Raw genomic sequence first — 10,552 nt, 5'->3', positions numbered from 1 at the left:
TTCCAGCTCAGTTATGAAATCAGTATTACCAGGAACCAGGTCCAAGCAAAGATATAAGAAAAGAAAACCTCAGGACATTTCCCATGAGAATAGATGTTAAAATTATCCATAAAATATAAGTAAATTCAATCTAAAGGTATATTTAAAAGGATAACACATAATAACCAAGTGGAGTTTATGCTAGAAATACAAGGCTGATCCAACATTTAAAAATGAATCAATATTGTTTCCCAGATCAGAGCACTAGAGAAGGAAATCATATGATCATCTCAATTGTTGTGTAAGAAGAATTTGACAAAATTCAGCATCTATTATTTTCAGCAAAATGGGAAATATAATTTCCTTAACACAATAAAGGGCATCTGTGAAAAACCTACAGCTACCTCTCTACTTAATGTTAAAAGTCTGAATGTCCTTCCCTTAAGATCAAAAACACGGCTGGATGTTATCTCAACTTACGATGATCATTTCACAATATATAACAAATATCAAATCATTATGTTATATACTTGAAACAAATATGATTTTGTATGTCAATTAGATCTCAATTAAAGGGTAAAGAAAAGATTTAGTTGTCTTGTTAATATACTGAGGGATATTGTGAAGAGATTGTCATATAAGCACAATTTTGCTGTGCCTTGATAACCAAATTTTAAAAATAAATCAGAAATATTATTTTCTCTTTCCTTTCAAAAAAAGAAGACATGCTGATTATACAGTAGCATAGAAGCTAATACCTAGCAGAACATGACAAAAGATATGAAAGATCTATGCAGGGGAAATTATAAAATTTTGTTACAGAGTCAATAAAGGCTAGAATTATTGGAGAGAAAGTCCAAATTTATGTATTGGAATTTGCAATATTATATAAATTTCATTCTTACTAAGTTAATTTATGTAATTCCAGTTATGATTCTTCATATTTTGGGTAGAACTTCACAAATTGAGTATAAAATTAATATAGAAATAGAAAGAGCCAAATGGAGCCATGGATTGTGATAGAAAAGAAAACATAGCTTTTTACAGCATATTAAGAATTACAAGGGTATAGTAATTAAGACAAGGTTGTGTAAAGTCAAGACTACAAACAAAAAGGCAAGACTATCCACTCTCACCATTCCTATTAACGTTTATATTACAAACCCAAGTAAGCACAATTATTGCACACAAATTTTTCTGCAAAGAGTAATTTTTATTTCTCTTTCATTCCTTGGAGTGACATTACTAAATACTATGACAAGTATACGTTTAATTTCATTAAAATGTTACCAAGACAAAATATTTTCCAGTGTGTTCCCACCAGACATGCATTAGAGTTCTAGTTGTTTCTGCCTCTTTATCAGCATTTGGAGTTGTCAGGATTTTTTAATTAGCCATTTTAATTATTATGTAGTGATAGTTCAGTGTAGCTTTAATTTTCATTTTCCTAATGATTAATGGTGTTCAACAATTTTTATGTACTTATTTGCCATCAGTGTATCTTCTTTTTAAATTATTTTTTAACATGTATTTATTTTAAATGGATGCTAATTATTTTACAATATTGTAGTGGGTTTTGCCACACATTGACATGAATCAACAACGGGTGTACATGTGTTTCCCATCATGAACCCCCCTCCCACCTCCTTCCGCATCCCATCCCTCAGGGTCATCCCAGTGCACCAGCCCTGAGCACCCTGTCTCATTCTTCAAACCAGGACTGGCGATCTGTTTCACATATAATATACGTATTGCAATGCTATTGTCTCAAATCACCCCACCCTCGCCCTCTCCCACAGAGTCCAAAAGACTGTTCTATACATCTGTGTCTCTTTTGCTGTCTCACATATAAAATCGCCATAACCATCTTTCTAAATTCTGTATATATGCATTAGTATACTGTATTGGTATTTTTTGTTCTGATTCACTTCACTCTGTATAATAGGCTCCAGTTTCATCCACCTCATTATAACTAATTCAAATGTATTCTTTTTAATGGCTGAGTAATAATGCACTGGGTATATGTACCACAGCTTTCTTATCCATTCGTCTGCTGACGGACATCTAGGTTGCTTCCATGTCCTGGCTGTTATAAACAGTGCTGTGATGAGCATTGTGGTACATGTATCTCTTTCAATTCTAGTTTCCTTGGTGTGTATGCACAGCAGTGGGATTTCTGGGTCATATAGAAGTTCTATTTAAAGTTTTTAAGGAATCTCCACACTGTTCTCCATAGTGGCTGTACTAGTTTGCATTCCCACCAACAGTGTAAGAAGATTCCCTTTTCTCCACACCCTCCCCAGCATTTATTGCTTGTAGACTTTTGGATAGCAGCCATTCTGACTGGCATGAGATGGTACCTCATTGTGGTTTTGATTTGCATTTCTCTGATAATGAGTGATGTTGAGCATCTTTTCATGTGTTTGTTAGCCATGTGTATGTCGTCTTTGGAGAAATGTCTATTAGTTCTTTGGCCCATTTTTTGATTTGGTCATTTATTTTTCTGGAATTAAGCTGCAGGAGTTGCTTGTATATTTTTGAGATTAATTCTCTGTCAGTTGCTTTGTTTGCTATTATTTTCTCCCATTCTGAAGGCTATATTTTCACCTTGATTATAGTTTCCTTCACTGTGAAAAAGCTTTAATTTTAATTAGGTCCCATTTGTTTATTTTTGCTTTTATTTCCATTACTCTGGGAAGTGGGTCATAGAGGATTCTGCTGTGATTTATGTCAGAGAGGGTTTTGCCTATGTTCTCCTCTAGACGTTTTATAGTTTCTGGTCTTACGTTTAGGTCTCTAATCCATTTTGAGTTTATTTTTTTGTATGGTGTTAGGAAGGGTTCTACTTTCATTCTTTTACAAGTGATTGACCAGTTTTCCCAGCACCACTTGTTGAAGAGATTGTCTTTTCTCCATTGTATATTCTTGCCTCCTTTGTCAAAGATAAGGTGTCCATAGATGCGTGGATTTATCTCTGGGCTTTCTATTATGTTCCATTGATCTATATTTCTGTCTTTGTGCCAGTACCATACTGTCTTGATGACTGTGGCTTTGTAGTATAGCCTGAAGCCAGGCAGGTTGATTCCTCCAGTTCCATTCTCCTTTCTCAAGATTGCTTTGGCTATTTGAATTTTGTTTTTGTGTTTTTTTTTTCTCTCTTCTTTTTTTTTTTTTTGTATTTCCATACAAATTGTGAAATTATTTGTTCTAGTTTTCTGAAAAATACCGTTGGTAGCTTGATAGGGATTGCATTGAATCTATAGATTGCTTTCAGTAGTATACTCATTTTCATTATATTGATTCTTCCAGTCCATGAACATGGTATTTTTCTCCATCTATTTCTGTCCTCTTTTATTTGTTCATCACTGTTTTATAGTTTTGTATATACAGGGCTTTTGTTTCCTTAGGTATATTTATTCTTAAGTATCTTATTCTTGTCGTTGCAATGGTGAATGGCATTGTTCCCTTAATTTCTCTATTTTCTCATTGTTAGTGTATAGGAATACAAGAGATTTGTGTCTGTTGATTTTATATCCTGAAACTTTACTGTATTCATTGATTAGCTCTAGCAATTTTCTGGTGGAGACTTTAGGGTTTTCTATATAGAGAATCATGTCATCTACAGTGAGAGTTTTAATTCTTCTTTTCTAATCTGGATTCCTTTTATTTCTTTTTCTGCTCTGATTGCTGTGGCCAAAACTTCCAAAACTATATTGAATAGTATCAGTGAGAGTAGGCACCCTTGCATGTACCTGACTTTAGAGGAAATGCTTTCAATTTTTCATCATTGAGGATAATGTTTACTGTGGATTTGTCATATGTAGCTTTTATGATGTTGAGGTATGTTCCTTCTATTCCTGATTTCTGGAGGGTTTTTATCATAAATGGACATTGAATTTTGTCAAAGGCTTTCTCTGCATCTATTGAGATAATCATGTAGTTTTCATCTTTCAATTTGTTAATGTTGTGTATTACATGGATTGACTTGTGGATATTAAAGAATCCTTGCATCCCTGGTATAAAGCCCACTTGGTCATGATGTATTATATTTTTAATATGTTGTTGGATCTGTTTACTAGGATTTTGTTAAGGATTTTTGCATGTATGATCAACAGTGATATTGGCTTATAGTTTTCTTTCCTTTTTTTCTTGTGGCATCTTTGTCAGGTTTTGGTATTAGGGTGATGGTGGCCTCATAGAGTGAGTTTGGAAGTTTATCTTCCTCTGCAATTTTCTGGAAGAGTTTGAGTAGGATAGGTGTTAGCTCTTCTCCAAATTTTTGGTATAATTCAGCTGTGAAGCCATCTGGTACTGAGCTTTTGTTTGCTAGAAAATTTCTGATTAGTTTTGATTTCTCTGCTTGTGATGGGTCTGTTAAGATTTTCTATTTCTCCCTGGTTCAGTTTTGGAAAGTTGTACTTTTGTAAGAATTTGTCTATTTCTTCCAAGTTGTCCGTTTTGTTGGCATATAGTTGCTTATAGTAGTCTCTTATGATCCTTTGTATTTCTTGGTTGTCTGTTGTGACTTTTTGATTTTCATTTCTATTTTTGTTAATTTGATTTTAATTCCTTTGTTTCCTGATGAGTCTGGTTTGTCAATTTTATTTATTTTTTTCAAAGAACCAGCTTCTAGTTTTGGTGATTTTTGCTAAGGTCTCTTTTGTTTCTTTTGCATTTATTTCTATCCTAATTTTAAAAATTACTTTCCTTCTACTTATCCCTGGGGTTCTTCATTTCCTTTTCTAGTTATTTTAGGTGTAGAGTTAGGTTTTTTGTTTGAATTTTTTCTTATTTCTTGAGGTAAGCCTGTATTGCTATGAACCTTCCCCTTAGCACTGCTTTTATAGTGTCCCACGGGTTTTGGGTTGTTGTGTTTCCATTTTCATTCCTTTCTATGCATATTTTGATTTCTTTTTTGATTTCATCTCTGATTTGTTGGTTATTCAGAAGTATGTTGTTTAGCCTCTATATGTTGTAAATTTTAATATTTTTTCCTCTAATTTATATCTAACCTTACTGCATTGTGATCAGAAAAGATACTTGCAATGATTTCAATTTTTTTTTTTTGAATTTAGCAAGGCTAGATTTATGACCCAGGATGTGACCAATCCTGGAGAAGGTTCCGTGTGTGCTTGAACAAAAGGTGAAATTCATTGTTTTGGGGTGAAATGTCCTAAAAATATCAATTAGTTCTAACTGGTCCATTTTATCATTTAAAGCTTGTGTTCCTTGTTAATTTTCTGTTTAGTTGATCTATCCATAGGTGTGAGTGGGGTATTAAAGTTTCCTACTATTATTGTGTTATTGCTAATTTCCCCTTTCATACTTGTCAGCATTTGCCATATTGTGGTGCTCCTATGTTGGTGTGTGTGTGTGTGTGTGTGTGTGTGTGTGTGTATTTATTTATAACTGTTATATTATCTTCTTGGATAGATGTTTTGATTATTATGTAGTGTCCTTATTTGTCTCTTTTCATAGCCTTTATTTCAAAGTCTATTTTATCTGATATGAGTATTGCTACTCTTGCTTTCTTTTAGTCTCCATTTGTGTGAAATATCTTTTTCCAGCCCTAATTTTCAGTCTGTGTGTCTCTTGTTTTGAGGTGGGTCTCTTGTAGACAGAATGTATAGGGGTCTTGTTTTTGTATCCTTTCAGCCAGTCTTTGTCTTTTGGTTGGGGCATCCAACCCATTTACATTTAAGATAATTATTGATAAGTATGATCCCATTGCTATTTCCTTTATTGTTTTTGGTTTCAAGTTTATACACCTTTTCTATGTTTCCTGTCCAGAGAAGATCCTTTAGCATTTGTTGAAGAGCTGGTTTGGTGGTGCAGAATTCTGTTATTTTTGCTTGTCTGTAAAGCTTTTGATTTCTTCTTCATATTTGAATGAAATCCTTGCTGAGTACAGTAATCTTGGTTGTAGGTTTTTCTCTTTCTTCACTTTAAGTATGTCCTACCAATCCCTTCTGGCCTGAGGAGTTTCTATTGAAAGATCAGCTGTTATCCTTATGGGAATCCCCTTGTGCGCTATTTGTTGTTTTTCCCTTCCTGCTGTTAATATTTGTTCTTTATATTTGATTTTTGTTATTTTGATTATTATTTGTCTTATGGTGTTTTGCCTTGGGTTTATCCTATTTGGGACTGTCTGGGTTTCTTGAACTTGGGTGACTATTTCCTTTCTCATTTTAGGGAAGTTTTCAACTATTATCTCCTCAAGTATTTTCTCATGGCCTTTCTTTTTGTCTTCTTCTGGGAATCCTATGGTTCGAATGTTGGGGTGTTTGACATTGTCCCAGAGGTCCCTGAGGTTTTCCTCATTTCTTTTAATTCTTTTTTTTTTCCTTTCTGCTTCATTTATTTTCAACATTATATCTTATACCTCACTTATCCTATCCTCTGCCTCCGTTATTCTACTGTTGGTTCCCTCCAGAGTGTTTTTGATCACATTTATTGCATTATTCATGATATATTGACTCTTTCTTACTTCTTCTAAATCCTTGTTAAACATTTCTTGCATCTTCTCAATCCTTGTCTCCAGGCTATTTATCTGTAACTCCATTTTGTTTTCAAGATTTTCAATCATTTTATTATCATTATTCTGAATTCCTTTTCAGATGACTCCCTATTTCCTCCTCACCCTCTCGGGGGGCCCATGCTTCCCAAAGTTCCAGCTCTTTTGTTTGTCCCCAAAGTTATTGGTAGACATCCCATCTGTATTCTCTCTTCCCCCCAACCAAAATCGCCCCCTTCCCCAACCTCCATGGTTCCACATCCCAGGAAAGGAGACCTGAAAGTGGCTCGGGGAGAAGGTGCCCCTTCCTTCCTCTCCCTCTAAGCCTGAGGGCCTGGGAAGCCTGGCAGCACGTTAAGGAGGGCCTGGTACTCATCCTCACTGAGGGGTACTTCCAGGAATGCCTCAACTCCTTCCTCCACAGCAGCCCCCGGGTAAGACCGGGGTATGTCCTTGATGGACTTGGCAGCCACGATTTCCTCTAGGAGGCTGGGTGACCCGGAGAGGGCTGGATGGCCCCCTGTGAGGACAGTAAAGGACTCCAGGAAAGGATCCAGCAAGCCCGGGATGCTCGGTAGCCGGGAGCTCGTCTTGGAGGCTGAGTGAGTCTGAGAGGGCGAGGTGTGCTCGTGCATCTGCAGAGGGCCCCAGGGAAGGCCCCATCATGTCCAGGATGCCCATTGGCACCAAGAGCTAGTTTAGGAAGCTGGGTGCACCTGGGAGAACAGGGTGTGCTCTTGCATATCTGCAGTGGCCCCCAGGAAAAGTGCCTGCTTGTCTGGGACACCTGTGGCCGCCAAGAGCTCAACTAAGAGGCTTGTCGAGTTTGGAAATTTGCGGGACTGGGGCTGTGGCTCTAGCAGGGGCACTGTGCTTTCACCATAGGGTCACTCGGGCCACCACGGGATGTGTGTCTCAGGCTGTGCAGGCGGCAGGGTGGCCCCTGACCCAGGCTGCCAAGGGTCCATGACAGCAGGAGAGCACTCGGCTCAGAGAACTCTACCTGGGGAGGAGGTGGTGGAGGACACAGATGCCAAGGGAAAGAAGCCAGTCCCCGGAGGACTGTGCCTTCACTGGGGCTCCTTCCTCTGGCATATGCCTCATTCTCGTCGGGATGCTCCATTGGCTGGGATGGAGGGGGGACTGGGGGGTGGCTGGCAGATGACCTGGAGATCAGCTAGCCTTTCCTCTCCTGGTGGCATGGCCTTGAAATTGGCTTGCCAGTGCTCAGGTCTTCCCTGATAGCTCAGTTGTAAAGGATCCACCTGCAATGCAGGACACCGGTTCAGTTCCTGCATTGGGAAGATCTGCTGCAAAAGGGAGAAAACTACCATCTGGCCTCTAGAACTAGTCCACGGAGTCGCAATGCGTCCGACAGGATGGTGCGCATGTGTTCGTGTGTGTGCAGGTGCATGTGCTTGTGCACAAAGTGAAGCCGGGAATAGACCTTTTGCCCTGGCTCTATCCTGGGGAGGGGGTAGAGAAGGAACGTGGCTTGAACAAACCACAACACCACACCCATAGCCATCGTTAGCAATGTATTCTTTGGCCACCGAAGCTTCTAAACCCAACCATGGGGTTCACATGAGAACAGGCAGGGTTTTGTATGTACTTCAAAACCACTGGGTCTATAAAGTCAGGAATGGGTTTGCAAATACATAACATCTGCATGTCTGTGGGTGACGGGAGGATGTTGGTGGCAGGGTGAGCTCAGTCACTATGCTCCGTGGGTCAGAGAGAGACACGGAGATGATTGGCTTTTGCAGATATACTGGGCATGTGTGTTCACATGGGCATGGATGATGGTCGTGAAAGCGGTTGTGTGGGTAGGTCCCTACTGCTGGCTCAGAGGATCTGACCATGAAAAACCTGCCCTGAACAGGCATCTTGAAACCAGGGAAAATGTGTCCTTGATTCAGCATTTTAAGGATACCTGCAGGGTTTGCAGGTGGCTTGAAGCTGAGTCCCAGAAGCAGGCTCAGCCCCCACTCCCCCAACAACCCTCTCCCTCCCCCTGTCCCAAAATCTTCCTGCTTCCCTTTCCTCTCTCCCTCCCTCCTTCTCCCACTCAGCCTTCCCAAACTCTCTCCCTTCACTCCCACTCTCTCCCTTCACTCCCACCCTCTCCCTCCACCCACTGGGCCCCTCCCAGCTGCATCTCCCAAACTTCCACCTCCCCACTCCCCTGTCTCCCTCTCCCTCTCCCCCTCCCTCTGCTGCCCCTGGCATAGGGAAGGAGTTCTCCTGTGTGGATTGGACCAGAAGACAGAGGAGCCAGACCAAAAGGACCTGTGTGGGGCAGGGGGTTTCTTTATTGGCTCCATGGCATGTCCCCTCTTAGGCACCCTCTTGATCACTGCAATACTTGGGTTCCTTGAGGCTTCAGGTGGGATGTCCCTCTTGGGGTGGGGGGGATGAGGCACAGCTTTCCAAAGATCCAGCTCTCGGGTTTGTCCCCAAAGTTGTTGTTAGACATCCTGTCTGTATTCTCTCCTACCCTCACCCCAAACCGCCCCCCACCATGAGCTTCGTGGCTCTGCATCCCAGGAAAAGAGAACTGAAAGGGGTTCAGGGGAGAAGGTGCCCCTTCCTACCTCTCCGTCTAAGCCCGAGGGCCTGGGGAGCCTGGCAGCATGTCGAGGAGGGCCTGGTAATCCTCCTCACCGAAGGGTGCTTCCAGGATTTCTTCTACTCCTTCCTCCTCCACAGCGGCTCCTGGGGAAGATGAGGGCATGTCCTAGATGGCCATGACAGCCAAGATTTCCTCTAGGAGGCTGAGTGTCCCAGGGAGTGCTGGGTGGTCCCCTGTGATGACAGTAGCGGACTCCACAGAAGGCGCCTGTGTGTCCAGGATGCCTGTGGCCACCAGGAGCTCGTCTTGGAGGCTGGGTGAGCCTGGGAGTGCAAGGTGTGCTCCTTCATTGGCACAGGATCCTAGGGAAGGCCCAGTCCTGTTGTGGATGCCTGTGTCAGCCAAGATTTCCTCTAAGAGGCTGAGTGTGCAGGAGAGACCTGGCTGTTGTGTTGTGAATACAGAGGCTCCCGTTGAAGGCCTCTATGCATCACGGGCCAGCCGTGCTGAGGTCCGCGCGCGTGGCTGCGGGCAGGGATGCAGTAGCTGGTGGTGGAAGTCGGGGCTGTGGTCCGTGGGGCACGCTGTGCCCCTTGCCCACCTCCTCCTTTCCAGTTACCTAGTGCGTCCTGACGAGGAGGTTTAAAGACCCCTGGGGGGGCTTCACTGCCTTGGGGTCAGGATGGTCGGGCCCACGGGAAGTCGGGAGGCGCCTCCAGTCTCCCCCGGACTCAGCCATCCCCTGAAGGGCCGGGATGGTGTGGCGCATCATGGTCACTGCCGCCATGGCTGTTGGGAGGGGGCTACCCTGCAGTCCTCGTGTGGGCCGTGACTGTGTGAGGTGCATGCGTGGCTCCTCCACGTCCCTGGGGGAGGGTTGGAACCCCCCCCACCCGGGGGCCTGTTGGGTGTCCAAGCACACCCTGCTCCATTGCGTGAAACCTTTCCTGTCCCCTCCAGTCTGCTGTTTTCTGTCTGACTTGGCTGGCCAGAGGCAACCCCTGCCCAACTCTGGGGAGGGAGGGAAAAAAGGTGGGATGTGCCATGCCAGGGGTGGGTCTCCTGTGGAAACAAAACACTTGAAAACCTCCTACAACTCTTAGTGCTGGATCACTCAGCTCTTGTGTCAATGAAGAACGCAGCTAGCTATGAAAATTAATGTGAATTGCAGGACACATTGATCATGGACACTTTGAACGCACCTGCGGCCCTGGGTTCCTCCTGGGACTACGCCTGTCTGAGCATTGCTTGACGATCAACCACCCCTCTGGGGTGCTCATGTCGTGTGCTCGCCTTCCTGGAAGTCCCGTGGCTGGGGGTTGTCCTTGAAGGGTCTCTGGTCCCTCTGTCCCCTTAAGTGCAGACACGGTGTCCCCTGCCTCTGTGGCCGGGTGGACGCTGCCCACAAGAGGGGAGAAGGGGACATGAGGTCGCACTGAGTCCCCTGGCCTGCCAGGCCTCTGTGGTTGATCTCCCCTTTGAGAGCT

General features: G+C 42.8%; 1 non-coding gene across 1 annotated transcript; it reads left to right on the top strand.

The window, feature by feature from the left end:
• Positions 1–10,159: 10,159 nt before the first annotated feature.
• LOC114112013 (5.8S ribosomal RNA) lies at positions 10,160–10,312 on the top strand. The gene has a single exon (XR_003587624.1). It is a non-coding gene; the product is annotated as a 5.8S ribosomal RNA (ribosomal RNA).
• Positions 10,313–10,552: the final 240 nt, after the last annotated feature.

This window comes from Ovis aries, chromosome 12, assembly GCF_016772045.2.
Source record: "Ovis aries strain OAR_USU_Benz2616 breed Rambouillet chromosome 12, ARS-UI_Ramb_v3.0, whole genome shotgun sequence".
NCBI lineage: Eukaryota > Metazoa > Chordata > Mammalia > Artiodactyla > Bovidae > Ovis > Ovis aries.
The sequence above is the reverse complement of the archived record's forward strand: the minus strand, read 5'-3'. Positions and strand labels throughout refer to the sequence as shown.